This window comes from Lemur catta, chromosome 12 (genome assembly GCF_020740605.2).
Source record: "Lemur catta isolate mLemCat1 chromosome 12, mLemCat1.pri, whole genome shotgun sequence".
NCBI classification, from domain to species: domain Eukaryota; kingdom Metazoa; phylum Chordata; class Mammalia; order Primates; family Lemuridae; genus Lemur; species Lemur catta.
The window spans coordinates 40,987,404-41,004,511 of record NC_059139.1 but is presented as its reverse complement, the minus strand read 5'-3'; the positions used below and the strand labels follow the sequence as shown (position 1 = coordinate 41,004,511).

Sequence of the window (17,108 nt, the reverse complement as noted above, 5' to 3'; positions counted from 1 at the left end):
CATTTCTCTCAAAACAGATGCACAAACAAATCAAACTTCCCTGATGTGATAGAAACTTATTTCAGGGCAAACTGTATGAAAGCACAGAGTTAATTCAGAAGGGTTTTCTTCATCCAGGAGAAAAAGGCTGAAAAAGAGGTGACTTCAGGGATTGAACAGAGAGCTTAGAATTAAAATAATCACCATTTCAGGGTCAGCAGTTCTGACAAGGGTCTATTTATAAAGAACCACACTGGTCTTTTGCAGCATTATTTATAGTCCTGCATAAAATGAACACTAACCAGGGAACCTGGTCTATAATCATATTCTTTCTTGCTTCATTTTATCACTACCTTAGAACTTGGCCAAGAGAGAGGAATGGAATAAAAACATTTACATTACACTGAGCTTATAATTCTATGCTCTCCAAAGTGATGATATTCTTCTGCTTTATATTTAAATTGTATTTACAATGAAAGTTCCTTCATATGTGCTCCCTCCCCTGCTTTTTTTTAGTACTAGCCTTAAGGAAAAAGCCAGTATTTCATTAATGAGGCATTACTATCCACCAAAAAACTCCAATTTGTTTTATCTCAGAATGTTAAAAATTATGACAGGAACTAAACTTAAGCTAATCACTGTGAGATATTATGAGTTAATTAAGAAAAGGTCATAAAAATAGTCAAATGTTATAGAAATTGTATAAATTCCAATCATCTTATCTTGATAGATCTGACAGTGGTCAAATATAGAGAAATTAATTCTTAAAAATAACAATGGCAACACCAAAGATGAAGGAAAACAACACATTTATTGAGCACTGATTGTTCCAGACACCCTACTAAAATAAACCCTTTAAAAATAGTATCTCATTTAATCCATAAACTGACCTACCAAAAAGGCACTATTATTATCCCCAGTTTACACTTTAAGGAGCAGAGTTAGAACAGTTATGTCATTTGCCCAAGAACACAGTAAGTTTCCAAGCTGGGATTCAAATTCAGGTCTGACTCCAGATCCCATACTCATAACTACCCTACTATTTATATTCCTATGAAAAATTAGGAGTAAATGTGACAGGAATTTCTTGTTCAAGTTAAACAAACTTTTAAATAACTTTCTGAATTTTAATTCTTCAAATAATATAGGGAATGTAATATTAGGACTATGAATTTAACATTTTCCATGATTTAAAGGGGACTAGACAATTTTTGACTAAGAGTTAATAAAGTCCTGGAATCCCTTGTTTGGCCTTTTCACTACAGTTTAAAACAACAACAGGAACAACAACAGTGTTTTATTGGAAAATATGAAAAATATGCAGGCTAGCTCAGAGAAATTGTTGCTTGGGTGGAAGACAATATGAAAGCTAAGATAATTCTAAAGAAAGCCATGAAATACTGATGCATTAAGTTTCACCATATAAACTAGGAATGATTTCTTTCTAGCAGAAAATGTGATATTACATACAGCAAAACAAAATCACAAATAAGAGGGAATGTCTTTAAAAACAAATAGAATCAAACTATTGAGCCAAACATGATTGGCTGTTTCTGAACTCTATCACTTCTAACTGTGAGACCTTGCCCAGGTTACTTAACTTTTCTGTGTCTTAGATTTTTCCCATATAATTTGGGCATAATGACACTATCTAGGTCTAAAAGAGATTGGTACTTTGGAAATGTTCAGTAAAAGTCAATTTCTTACTTTAACTTTTATTTCTACTGAAAACAGCTCAAGCCCAGCATTTAACTGATTGTGTGATCAGTTTAATTGTCTGCACACAAAGAATAGAACATTATTATTACATTTAACTTGATTATCTGCATTAATACCAGAGTGAAGGAATATTAATAATGCAAAATGGCAGGTAGTTGAACAATTCTTTTTTTTTGAGACAGAGTCTCGCTGTGTTGCCTGGGCTAGAGTGAGTGCCATGGCATCAGCCTAGCTCACAGCAACCTCAAACTCCTGGGCTTAAGCAATCCTACTGCCTCAGCCTCCTGAGTAGCTGGGACTACAGGCATGTGCCACCATGCCCGGCTAATTTTTTCTATATATATATTTTAGTTGGCCAGATAATTTCTTTCTATTTTCAGTAGAGACGGGGTCTCGCTCTTGCTCAGGCTGGTCTTGAACTCCCGACCTCCAGCGATCCACCCGCCTCGGCCTCCCAGAGTGCTAGGATTACAGGTGTGAGCCACCACGCCTGGCCGTTGAACAATTCTTAATGAATGTCTTTGGAAGAGGATTTTGTGCCTTGCATTTGTATGTGGCCATCCTAGATGTCTTAGGGATTCACATCAGGTAAAACAGAAGAAAATGAGATGGTATCTACTCTGTGACTTTGTTAATTCTTTGTACTTTTGTTCAGTGTACTAGGGAGATGGAAAAAATTCTGATTAAACTGCCCATAAAAACATTTATATACCTATACTAGAAAATGGCAATCAAACATGCTAGGTTTCATTCTTTTTTATCCCTCGTACTACTTATTTTCCACATGTGATCTTTTCCATTACTTTGAAGGGTCTGTCTAAAGACTAATTCTTTCCCTCTTGGCACTGGGACTGCAATTCAGGTAGTGGCCACCTGTTAAATAATGGGGCCTTTTTATTGATTCCATAGTCTATTGTCTAAGCTTTTCCCAGGTGTGGATAACTAAAAGAAAATAAGAATGTAGCACATTATCTACTCACTTAAGTTTTTAAAGTAAAAATTTAAGTGTAGAACAACAAAGGCCCAACTTGCCTTATGAGATACTAAAAAGTATTATATTGCTATGATAATTAAGTAGTGAGGTATTGGCACAAGAATAGACAAAAAATTCAATATAAAATAATGAAACTGACCCAAAAATATACATAAGAACTTGCTGTATGATAAAGCACACATTTAATATCTGTGAGAGAAACATGGGATTATTCATTTGTGGTGGTTAGCAATTTAGAGAAAAAATAATAAATTTATAATATTGACCTAATATAATATGCCAGATCAATTCTAGGTGGATTTTTGATGCAAATTAAAATAAAAGCAAAACCATAAAAACACTAGAGAAAGATATAGCTAGGTATTTATATAATCTTGGGATTATGAAGAGGCTAAGAATGATACCAGGCAGAAGGAAAAGACTGGCATAGTTAGCAATGCAAATATTTAAAACTCCTTTTTAAAAACAAAACAACCCCCCAATAAACAAATTATAAGGCAACAATAAACTGTTAAAAATATTTAAACAAAAAATAATATCCTTAATTTTAAAAGCTTTTATAAATCAATAGGAAATATATAAACATAATAGACAATTCACCATCACAACAATGAAATATAAATGGCCAGTTAACATATCAAAAAAGTTTAACTTTACCAGTAAACAAAGAAATATAAATGAGTACAAAGTAGAAATTGGTAATAATTTTTATATATGTGTATGTGTGTATATATACACATCAGTTATCTATATTATTGTAATGCACACATACTCACATAGTATCTCGGGTTAGGAGAAACCAGCAACTTCATACATTGATGGTACAGGTATAAATGATTCAACTTTCTGGAATGCAATTTAGTGAAAATGTTGCCAAAGGCATATCTGAGCTGATAAAAATCAGAAAGTTGAGACTAGTTGGAAAGGGGAATGGAGGAACTTGCTGGGGTGATGTAAATGTTCTATATTTTGTTTTGGTGGTGTTTACATGGGGCTATACAATTGTCAAAATTCATCATTGTGAACAGATAACAACTGTGTGCTTTTTTTATATGTAAATTATACCTCAATTAAAAAAATTTTTTTTTAAAAAACCTGACTCAGCAGTTTCATTTCCTTTAGCTCAAGGACATAACAATGGATTCATAAAATATTTAACTACTGCTTTATTCATTTATGAAAAGCTTGTAATTAAAAATGGGGTGAATTTTTCCAAAAAAGGACCTATGTTAAATTATGCTCTATCATCATGATAGAATACCATATAACTATCAAAAGGGATGTTGAAAAGAATATTTAATGATATGAAAAATGTCGCTAGTATACTGAAAAGAGAGAAAGCAAAAAAAAAAAAAGAGGTATGGTATGATTCTATTCTTGGGAAAAGCATCTATATATAAATGTCTGGGAAGATAGACAAAAACATTAATGATGATTACCTGTGGGATATGAAATCACTAGTGATTTTTTTCTTTCCCTTCTTTTTAAATGTTTTATATATTATAAATACAAATTAGGTTATGTGAAAAAATAGTATGACAATTAGTATTAATTTCATTTAATAACTATAAAAAATGACATTGTTTAAAACTACCTTTAAAGAAATACAAACAACTATGTAGGAATTATGCATCTTCTTTCACTACACTTCACCTGGAATCTTACTACTTGGGTTTTTCTATCCTGCTTTAAGAATCATTTAATTTTCTCTGAGATAAGGTTAAAGTATCAGAACGCATACTGATAAATTTCTTGGTTGCCTGTGTACAATAGCAAATTTCTTTGCCATGGTTTTGTTGCTATCTGAAACAACCATGCTGAAATGACTTTTTTACTACATTATGCTAATCCTGAGGACTTTTGCTCCTTAAACTCTCTTTCCAATAGCAATAAATGACTTATGCATGTACAGTTTTCTCTGTTCCAAGATGTTCCTGTCAGCTAAAAAAAAAAAAAAAAGATTCTGGAGAGAGTCCACAATCCATGACTGTATATTCCCAACATAGAAAAGGTAATCTTGTCCACTCTCCTCCTCTTTCTCTATGAATTCTAAATTTATATTAGCTAAACTCCGCCAGCCTCAGCATTTTGTAATCTGGTTTCAGCTAAAGAACATTATTTTTTTTTAACAAAGTTATACTTTTCTCCTTTGCACAACAGCTTATAAAATAAAACTATCGAGCACCACTAGCAAATTTAATGAATATGTCTACATTCCTTCTAGGTCACAGATAACCTAAGTGAAGTAAATTAACATTTGCCTTTTCTTCATATATCATTTTTCTTTGAGGTTATTAGATCAAGAGGACTGTATAACTAATGTTTTGCCAATTTAATTTAGAATGTTTAGTTTGTGCTGCTTAAGTAATATGTCAAACCTTACCAATACTACCCTAGTACCATGCACCCCCCTTCCCACTCTCACACCTAATATTTCCTGAGCTTTTTCTAAGAGTCAGGCACCGTGTTGAGTGCTTTCTGTGAATTATCTCATTAAATTCTAACAATAACTCTAAGGTAGGTATTGTTATCGCCACTCTACAGGTGAAGAAATTGAGGCTTAGGAGTTAAGGGGCTTGCTCAGGTCATTTAGCAGTCAGCAGTCATTGTCAGAGCAGCGATTTGAACCCAGGCAGTCTGATCGACAGCACACTGTATAATAATTAGGTGATAATTCAGTATGTGGGATTACAGAGTAGGTTTTGGTCTCGGAACTCTCAGTGAAAAAAAAGAATGGTTGTTTTAGTGGATGCCTGCACGATGGTACATTTCTTTAAAAGAATGTTGAAAATATTCCAAAGATGAGAATGGGTGATATATACTATGACCAGCTCTAAAAGATGAGTATTATTATATTATTTAGAATCAAAGGCCTCTGAAAGTCAAGTTGAATTTTTTTCTTACTTATCCTAGTGATTAGTACTTCATGATAGAATCACTGTTGGTAGAAGCTGGTGTTCTGGCAGCAGCTTGGGCTTGTAAGTGTGACAGATACCCCTACCATTTATTACCATGTGATCTTAGGCAAATAATTTAATTTCTTTGAGCCTCAGTTCCTCATTTATAGAACAGAAATAATACTAATTATCTGATGGAGCAATGAGAAACAAATCTACCACAGCTAGTCCCTAATCTATGAGGCTCTTCTGAAGGTAAAATGAGAGATAGCAGGGTAGCCACCTGAAATATAGTATAATACATGCAAATATTCGCTTTAAGAATGAATTGGTGGGATCCAGAGCTAACTTCATTTCCTACTACCAGTAGAAGACTTGGGTAAAAAAGCATGCAAAGGATGTATATTTGCTTTAAAGTCAAGTATAAGTAATTCCTATTCTGTCAAATTACTTTGTATAATCTTATTAAATAATCTGAATAACTGATAATTGGCTAAAATACACTTAACAAGTGATTTTAAAAGAAAAGAAGGATTTCACCTTAAAGTAATTCTTCAGAAATGCTGAAATAAAAAAGCCTATGAAAATATAAATGCCACTTGGGGCAGAGCAAATTTGTTCATTTTCAATCTTTAATTGGTTTCTATGTGTTTTAATGCAGTGACTTGACCTAAAGACTCAAACGTGAGTTAAACAAACAATAATAGAGTTCAGAAACCTTTCTTTGGTCAAGTAAATATAATATTAATAGCTAAATAAATATTGAAGGGGCATTGTAGAGTACTATCCAAAAAGCCCTGAGTTCCTGCCTCTGGTAGGTTACTACCTACTTGTCCTGTGATCTTTGAGCCTGAAGTATCCTCTTAGGTATCAAGAGGGTAACAGTCCCAAGTTACATGGAAGGGTTAAACCACATCAGGAGAGTTAGGAATCCTACGCGAATGCAAGGTTTCTTGCCAATGACTGTGAAAGCAGTTCATAATTTACTCCCAATATCTGTTCTAAGCAGAAACCTTCTTCCTTACAAAGACATCTTATCTCACTTGGGATATTAGACTATAAATCAATGGCGATGGGTGTCACATTTAACTTTACTCCACATTCCATACCTCACACATTATTTACATTAAAAACATTCAAATGAAATAAGAATAGCTTTCAACATATACAAACTGAATATGACCTATTTGAATAAACTGAGCCCATAAATATTGTGCTGCAGTATTAATGCCATTGAAAGATTTTAGTTTCACTAGGTGATAAGTATTCATATAAAGCTTAAGGATTAACAATTGCACATTTTAAGGAAAAAAAGCATATTATTTAGAGTTCTTAACTGATAAGCAGGGATAAGTTTTAAATGACAGCAGCAGATTAATGAGTACAAAAGGCTCATTATCTGAACTGTAAGAATACAGACAGCATAATTTACCTGTAGGCTGGAAATTAGAAGTTTGTGAATTAAGGATGACATCTAAACAAATACAAACTCTAAAGCTCTGATAAAGGCTACATAAAGCATAATTAGAGTAACTACCGAAAATATTACTCCCCAAAAGCTGATGAATGGAAATTTGTCTTGCAGTTGATCACTTAGTTGAAATTCTTGGCAAGAACAAGGGGGAGTACTTTATACTAGTGAATAAAAAACAGATCAACTTCCTTAGAGATTATTTAGCAACAAGCTTTTATAGCAAAATATACTCTTCTTTTGACTCCATGAACTACCAGTATTGCTTTCTTCAGATTAACTGAGCCAAACACATTTTATTAACTTGATTTAAGGCTTCAGGTATTATCCTATTATGAACCATCTGTCAGCTAGGAACCTCTGTACCCTTCCACAGCCCACAGATGTCCAAATCCCTTCAAAAGATTTCTGCTAATTGCCAGTATGCCTTATGATTTTCAGGCCTCCTTTGCCTCTTGTGCTCTAGTTTCCTTTGGCCCATACCATGCAAAAAGAATTTGAGTCTCAGCCCTCCTGAGTCTAAAATGAAACACTACTCACATAAGTACAACTTCAATGAAGGCTGTTAAGAGATCCTGGAGATAGGTCACATCAACCACTGCATCTTTCAATACCAATCCCCTCCCTCTCTTCTTATCTCAAGCATAAATAAATATTGAAGAGGCATTGTAGAGTACTATGCAAAAAAAGCCCTGAGTTCCTGTTTGTGGTAGGTTACTACCTACTTCTCTTATGATCCTTGAGCCTAAAGTATCCACTTAGGTAACAAGAGGATAACAGTGAATTGTTTGGTGAACACCTTTTGTGATCTGAGGATGCTTCTAAGGTACTGCTCTTCAGTCTGTGAGCCTTACGAAGGCACAATACATTCCCCAAGAAATACGTTATTCTCTCTAAGAACAATTCAGTGCCAACTATTAGGATAAATTTTTTAAAGAAAACAAATTATTCATGCTAAGAAGAATTGAGTACTACCTAAATTTTCTTAAAAAAAAAAAAAGAAAAAAGGACCTTAATAGGTAGCAGCTGAAAGAAATGAGATATCCTGCTGGGTGAAATAATTCAACACAATCCAGTTTTAGAAAATTCACTACTTATGCATAAATCTTAAAAAAAACAACTGCAGAACAGTGCAGATTTGGGAATCTCCAAAGGAAAAAAGGGGAGTATTGATAAACAATTCTGAGGAGCTTCAGTTCCAAGAGGGTGGGATAAAACCCTGCTGGTTTTTCCCCACTCTTTTCTACCACAGCTTGCCCCCGAATGAAGGCACAGTGCATGGCAGAACAATGTAACTAAAGCTCCAACTTTCTGGCTGGAGGTCAAAAAGGGGAGGCCCAGGATGGTAGAAAGTATTGAGGAAACTGTGAAGAGGAAAGAGACCCCATAAAGTCAGTGTGAGGATCTGACACTAAACCACACACCAAAGACTTTGAGAACTTAAGTAAAAGATAGTCCAACAGCCAGGTCCCAGACTGGCCACCGTGTGGTACGCATACGGGACAGATACAAATAGCAATGCACAGGCACTGAAAACAAGACTGAGATTGAAACCAAATCCCACAGAAGAGTGGTCAGAACTTGTGGCCTGAGCCCAGACGGGTTGATTGTCTGCTATAACAAAATATTAACATTCTTCATAGGATTTAAATAAGACCCAGAGACTTATAATATTAAAAATGCTTAGGATACAATAAAAAAATTACTCAGCATATGAGGAACCAGGAAAATCTCAACTTTCATGGGAAAAGACAATCAACAGATAATAATACTGAGAAGACAGACATTGGAATTATTTGACAAAGGCTTTAAAACAGTTATTATAAAAAGGCTCTAAGAAAGCCAAACACTTTTGAAATAAATGAAAAGATAGAAAGACTCAACATAAAAATAAATACAAATAGAAGTTTTAGAACTGAAAAATAATCAACATAAAACCCCCCCTGGATGGGCCCACTAGTAGAATGGAGGTAACAAATGAAAAAGTGGACTGGAAGACAGATCATTATAAACTATCCAATCTGGACAGACAGAAAAATGACTGAACAAAATTAATGAAGCCTAGGGACCTGTGGGAAAACACCAAAGATCTAAAATTCATGTCATTAGAGTCCTAGAAAGAGAGAAGAAGGAGTATGTGTTGAAGGCAAGATATCTGAAGAAATAATGCCTGAAAACTTTCCAAATTTGGTGAAAGACACAAACCTACGGATTCAACCAACCCCACACAGAATAAACCCAAAGAAATCCACACCCATGTACACAAAACAAACTTGAAAAAACTAAAGACAAAGAGAAAAAAATCTTAATAAACCAGAAAAAAACAATGCATTATTTATAAGGAAACAACAATTTGAACAAGTGAAGATGATTTTCTAATAGAAACCATGTAGATCAGAATTTGGTGGAACAAACATCTTTAAAGTATTAAAATAAATGAACTGTCAACCCAGAATTTAGATTTGCTTTGAAAGAATTGTTCAAGGAAGTTCTTTAGATAGAAGAGAAATAATACCAGAAAGAAACCTGAACTATCATAAACAGATTGGAAAAGAAAAAAATAAAACTGCCTGTATTTATAGGCAATACGATTATATAGAAAATTCCAAGGCTTCTACAAAACAAAACAAAAATAATCCAAAATTCTCCTAGAACTGAATGAGGTACCTTCCTGCTAAATAAGAAAAGAAAAGAAACAAAAAGAAAAAAAAAAAGAAAGAAATTAGAAAAAAAATAAACCCCACAAAATTCTCCTCAAACTAATAAGTAAATTTAGTAAGGTTGTAGGATATAAGGTCAACACAGAAAAATCAAGCATATTTTTATATAATGGTGAGAAATAATTGGGATCCAAAATTTAAGAAAATACTATTTGTAACAGCTACACACACAAAAGAAATACTCAGGTATAAATCCAAAAAACATGTATAGGATATGTATGCTAATAACTATAAAATAATGATGAAACAAATAAACGGAGACCTAAATAAATGGGGAACTATAACTATATGTTTATGTTTTGGAAAACTCAACATAGTAAACATGTCAATTCTCCTCAGATTAATCAATAAACTTAATGAAATTCAAATAAATTTCCCAGCAGATTTTTTTTTTAATAAATATAGACAAATAGCCAGAACAATTTTGGAAAAAAGAAGAAAGTGAGAAGAATCATACTAGCTGATTTCAAAATTTACTATAAAGCTGTAATAATCAAGATAATGTGGTATTGGTGAAAGGATAAACACATAGATTAATCAAACATAATAGAGACTCCAGGAAAAGACCTACTGTCAACTGAACTTTGACAAAATTGCAAAGGCAGTTCAATGGAGACAGGATAGTCTTTTAAACACAAATGGTATTGGAACAATTGGACATCCATATGAATAAAATGAACCTTGACCTAAACTTCACTTCTTACACAAAAATTTACTCAAAATGGGTAATAGGTCTGACTGTAAAATGTAAAACTATAAAATATTTAAAAGAAAACTTGTAAGAAAATCTGTGTTACTTAAAGTTAGGCAGAGTTCTTAGACATGACACCAAAAGCATAAACCATAAAAGAAAAAAAATCAGTAAATTGGACTTCATCAATATTAAAATTTTTTACTTTGTGAAAGGCACTATTAATAAAATAAAAAGTAATAAGTAAAAGAATAAGCAAAAAATAATAAAAATTTTAAAAAGCACTATAGCATAGAAGAAAAATCACATATCTGATAAAGAACTTGCAAATTACATATCCCCAAAAGACTTGGATTTAGCTTATATAGGGAACTCTCAAAACTCAACATTAAGAAGGCAAACTCAATTAAAAAATGGTAAAAGACTTGAACAGATACTTCATCAAAAAGGAAATATGGAAGGCAAATGAGCACAGGACAGATTAAAATTACTACTGGATTGCTCATCATAACAAGGGAAACAACTGAGAGACATTTAAAAGAAAAGTTAATTATATCTCTTTTCCATGCCTATTTGTGCCTCTTATCCTCCATCCTCCTTTTCCAGCTAACCAGTGGTAACAGTAGTGTACATATCCAGCCACTCCTTTCCCCAGGACAGATCTTGATACACATAGAATAAACAAATAGTTTTTGATGTACTAGATGAGGTACTATAAGGACCAAAAAGCAGAGAAATTTTTTAACTTGACTATGCCTCAGTTCCCTCATGTGTAAAACAAAGATATTAATACCTATCCCACAGAGTTATTGTGCTGAACAAATGGGTTATGTATTAACTCAGTTAGAATCAATAAGACATTATTTTATGATAATCTATTTGGAGACACTAGGCATAAATACAAGAATGAAAAAAAACTATAATATTGCATGATATTTTCAATATCCAAACAAGCATCTGGCTTCTAAAAACAGAAAGAACACTGTCGGTGTGAGCACCACAGAAAGGCGTCTTGAAAAATGACTAGCATTTTGTTAGGTCACAAATAAGGGATGAAAAAAGGGGGACTTAAGGCAAAGAAAGTCTGAGTAAATACTCATGGTTGGGAAGGGTCGAAGTGTAACTAATGGACAATGTACAGATAGGAAACTATCTTGGAGGAGGTGACATCAAAGCTAAGACTCAAAGAAAAAGTAAGCACTGGCTAGGTGAATCAAGGAGGGGCTGAGGGGAAAGGACAATGAGGCATTCTAAGCAGAGAGGACAGCATGAGCAAAGGCCCAGAAAAGAAGAGAATGTAGTGTGTTTGTGGAAATACAGGAACAGTTGAGTATCCCTTATCCAAAATGCTTGGGACCAGAAGTGTTTGGATTTTGTAATTTTTCAGATTTTGGAGTATTTGCATATATATAATGAGAAATTCTGGAGATGGGTCCTAAGTCTAAAAACAAAATTTATTTATGTTTTACATATACCTTATAGCATGAAGGTAATTTTATACAATATTTTTAATAATTTATACATGAAACCAAGTTTTGACTACAACCTTTCACATGAGGTTAGAATTTTCCACGTGTTAGTGCTCAAAAAGTTTCAGATTTTGGAGCATTTCAAATTTTGGATTTTGAATTTTTGGATTAGGGATGCTCAACCTGTACCTCAATATGACCTCCACATGACAGGTGAGGGTAGAGAAGTAAGCAAAGGCCCCATTTTGTCAAGACAGGTTGGTGTTCTAGAAGCCAAAGGAAGAGAGAGAGAGAGAGAGTGTGTGTGTGTGTGTGTGTGTGTGTGTGTGTGTGTGTGTGAGATCTCTCAATATGATCTCTAAACTAAACTGTGTCTGTGGTCTGAGAAGCATCCTGTGGCTTTTAAATGAAAATGGGGTTTGTAACTTTGGTAAAAGCACTATCAGGAGTAGTGGTGCAGTGAATGGGACATGTCACGTCAGGGGACACAGTGAGGGAAGACAACATTGTTCAATTATGCCCATAAGGTGAGGGAGAGAGATGAGGGGAAGAGGTTGTCATTCTTGTTTTTTGATTGAAGAGAGATTTAAGCACATTTAAACGATGATAGGGAGAAGTCAATGAAGGGGATAAAGATACCAGAGAAAGAGAAGTAGCTGATTAATCAAGATTCCTGGGGAGAGAAAAGGTATGGGCTCAGCAGTACAGAGGAGACATTACCATTCACTGGAATAGGAGGGAAGGAGAAAAGGATGGATCCAGACAATTACCTGAAAAACTATTGGCATTAACAAGGAAATTTTAAAAAATGTCCATGGATAAAAAAATTCAGTAGCTTTCCTAGATCCCAGGAATAACCAACTAGAAAAGGTATTAGAAAAAATAGTTCATAAAAGCACCAAAAAATATAGAGTACCTGGTAATAAACCTAATGAAAATGTGCAAGACTTTAATTAAGAAAATTATCTAACCTTTCTCTAAAATTGTTAGGAGAAAATATAGTTGATATCTTTATAAACTTGGAGACAGTAAAGGTCTTCTTAAGTAAGATATAAAAAAAATCAAAAAGCATAAAGAAAAAGATTGATAAATCCAATTTAATAAAAATTCAAAATTTCTGTATGTAAAAAACAAAAATACCCCAAAACAAACCCCAAAAACAAATTTGAAAGACAAGCCATAGACTTTAACAAGATAGTTATAACACTGATGGTATCCAGAATACATAAAGAACAACAAATCAATAAGGAGGAAAAACAAAACAAAACAAAACCAAACCGAGGTAAAGAAAGTAAAAACCTAAGAAAAAAAAGCAAAAGAATATATTTAAATAATACTGTGCAAGTGAAAAAAACTTATAAAAAGCAAACAATCAAATGGCATACCACAGATGATTTCACAACAGTTAAGGGCCAGTAAGGGGTTGCTGTGGAAATGGTAAAGCTTCTGTTGTAGTGGGCCTAGGCCAATGATGATGGGCACATTTAGTTCCGAAAGTACAGCTTTGGTACCACTTCAGAACAAGGCTCATAAACTGGGACCTGGAAAAAAAGCTTTCCAGGATTTATAGACTGGATCATAAATAGTGATAAAACAGGACCATCATGACACACACAATGACTAGAAATGCCTTATCCCAGCAGTTCTCAAAGTATAATCTGGAGATTTCTACATCTACAAGGTCAAAATTAATTTTTTATAAATACTAAGACAATTATTTGCCTTTTTCATTCTTATCCTCTCATGAGTATACAGTGAAATTTTTCAGAGAATACGTGAAATGTGAGATCGACAGACAGGGTAAAGCAGATGTGAGAATCCAGCGGTTCCTGTTATGCCAGACTTCGGAGATTTACAAAAACTGTAAAACAATGCAACTCTTATCACTAAATTTTTCTATTTTGCAGATATAATCATTTTTTTAATAAAGTATGTTATTTATGTTAACATGTTATTGATAGCTATATTCCATATAAACAAAAGCTCTTCGGAGTTCTCATTTTCAATAATTTAAGAGTATAAAGGGTCCACAGACCAAAATTTGAGACCCGCTGCCTAGCTAACACTAAAGAGTGAAGAAAATCTCTCATTTGGCTAACTTGGGTCTTTATTGTTTCCAAGCTCTCCATCCTTATAGCAGTATTTGTGTTAATCCATACCAATCTGTTACCTATGCCTGGCAATGTTCCATTTGAATGAAGTGGGAACTATAATTAAAGTGTTCATTTGTTGTCATTGCACCCTTCACTCAATACATGACCAAACTATACATAAATTATAGTATGTATTACATATAAAAAGGGGTTTAAAGCTTTGCTAATATGAGCAGTAGGATGAAATTAGGTTCGTATCTTATAATGAGGTCTGACTGGCTCTTAAAGTCAATAATTACCTTTTTTAACATTACTTTTTTTTTAACATTATTGAAATTTCACTATTTTGGATACTCAGACAGCTGGTAATTGTTTTTGTACTATGCTAACTCCAGAAGAAGGCATTAAAACTTCTTCAAGCCAAATCATGGTTCTTAGAACTTCAATCTCTAGCAGAAAAAAACTGTCTGACTGATGGATAAAACTTATGTTTAATACCAGCCAAGGTGCAGTAATAAAACTGGAAAAAAATCCAGATCCAGAAGTTTTAACCCATACAATTATCTTAGAAGGAGAGTTTTTCAGAATCAAGAACAAGGTCACTTAGAGATGAGGCTCCTGAGGAGAGGAGCTATTTTGAAACTTGTATAGTTTTATAAAAAACAGAAGCAAATCAGACTGTATTTGTATTTTTAAATCATTTGTAAAGGCAAAGCATTTCTTCTAAAATGTTATTCTCTTTCACAAAGCACTGAAAAGAACCTTAATTAATTCTTGAGATTCTAATATCCCTAGAGGTACGTCTTGAATGGTATTAACTTGGGAGTATAAACTGGAATGACATTTTGGGAGAGCCATTTGAAAATATTTAGCAGAAGCCTAAAATGCACACTCACTGAATAAGTAATTCCAGTTTTAGAAATTTATCCTGAGAAAATGGACAATGACATAGATACAAGGATATTCATTACAGCATTGTTTATAATAATAAAAACTGGAAAGAGCCTGAATATCCAACAACATGGCCAAATATATTAGTGGTTCATCATATTATATAGTGGAATACTATGTGGCCATAATACAAAATATAAAAATTATGTCATAAAATTATGTATAACAAGGAGAAGCAGTCACTATACATCGTTGAGAGAAAAAGGGAAGTTATAGAACTATAGTAACTTTATAATCCCATTTCTGCTTCAAATATGGATGTGCATAGAAATGTCTGGAAGTGTATAAATTAATGTCTAAATATATACTTTTACATATTTAGTATAAATAGCATAAATATACAAATTAATATGCATAAATTAATAGTACTTATCTTTGCATTTGAGATCACAGGTGATTTTTATTTACTTCTGAGAAGTAAAGGTCTATGTTCTGATTTTTCTACAGTGAACATCTTTGAATTATATAACAATCATTAAAATATTTATTTGAGACAGTCATGCAATTGTTAGTGTTTTCCAGTTTTTGTAATACTGAATACTGTATGTACTATGGAGGAAAGTGGTGGAGGAGAGAAAAAGAAGAGAAAGAGGGAAGAAGGCAGACAGATCATTATGTTTATTGTTTTATCATGCATATTTGTGGTAAAGTTTTCAGTTAACCTTAGATTTAACAATCTGGAAAAAAATTTTCAATGCAACATACTAGTGAATAGTTAATGCTGATAAGATCAAAGTCTACTTGCACAGATTTAATTTTTCTCCTCTCCTTAGAAACGCCAATTTTGTTGTATAAGGAGCAGGTGGCTTTCTCTTTTTATAGTCTCTCCACTGCCTTGTCAGCTGCAGCTCTCTCAAAACTGTTTTGGGAGCTAATCAAGCTTTATCTAACCAAACCCAACTGGCACATGGACATCATCCATATGGTCATATGAATCCTTTGGCTGATGCCTCCTGCCATGTGTCTAATCGGTTTTATAAAATCCATGCTTGAAGAAGGAGTCTATAGCTGTGTGAGTCTGTGATACTGTAGGACCAAGGAATACAGTGGCAAAGAGACTACTCTACCTGTTAAATTGGACTCTGATGCTATCAATGCCACCAAATATTGGTGGTATACATCTGAACAAAGAAAGAATCCTAGTAATTCTGAGTGAAAAATTTCTATCATGCATTTCAGCTTAGATCTACTAGTAACACTTCTTTAAATGCCTTGTTAGTCAGTAAAATCTGGGAATAATTATCAAACACCATACGCACTATTTACAATAGAATCATATTTCTTTTCTTTCTCTCCCCCCTCACTTTTTTTTTTTTTGCATAAAAAGTAGAATGCTCCTGAATGGTACCCAAATGTCTGTTGTATACCATGCCAATACAGCAGCTCAGCCAAAAATGCAAATAGAATAGTTTGCCAAGTAAAAGAAAACATAATAAATTGGTAATGGTTTCTATCTTGACAGAAAATGAAAATGATTCCTCAATGTGTGGCCACTCATGCGGACACATAAAAATGTCTTAGAAGCAATCATTCTACCTCAGATAACAGATCCTGACAGTGTAGTACAGCACACTGGCTGACTTTCACTTCTTAGAAAAGCGGCAACCGTGACCTACAAAATAGTCTGGGAACCATGTAATTTATGCATAACACACATGCACATGCCATGCACTCATAATATTAGCTATAAATCATTTTGAATACAAGACTCCTTTCCTGAGTAGAATATACTTTGTGAGAGAGGATCTAAATCACCAGAGACTTGATAAAACTAAACTGGTTTATTTATGAACAGAAATGAAGTTGTTGCTTATCAAGTTATAAAAATTCAATGGTCTATATTGCAACATAAGGGCCCTGTGTATTCTGTAAGATTCTATGTAGTGCCTTGAACACTTAAGGTTTTTTTCTTAGATATTAATACAAGAAACACCAAAAAACTTCTGGAGGTACATAGTGTACAGCTGACTTTCTGTTTAGGAGATTACAATTGAAAGCAGAAATGAATGCCCTGAAGACCTGCTAATGGCTGTTTTAACTTATTCCTCGCTTTTTCACCACTTATTTTTTTCTTTAGATGGAGAATTAGCTAACATCACTGATCAGTCATTTTTACCCCCATGT

General features: G+C 33.6%; 1 protein-coding gene across 1 annotated transcript in view; it reads right to left on the bottom strand.

Annotated features, from left to right (window-relative positions):
- The window catches only part of CWC27 (CWC27 spliceosome associated cyclophilin), a 203,462-nt gene that overhangs the window by 14,197 nt on the left and 172,157 nt on the right, over nt 1–17,108 (bottom strand). The gene's annotated exons all lie outside the window — the stretch shown is intronic.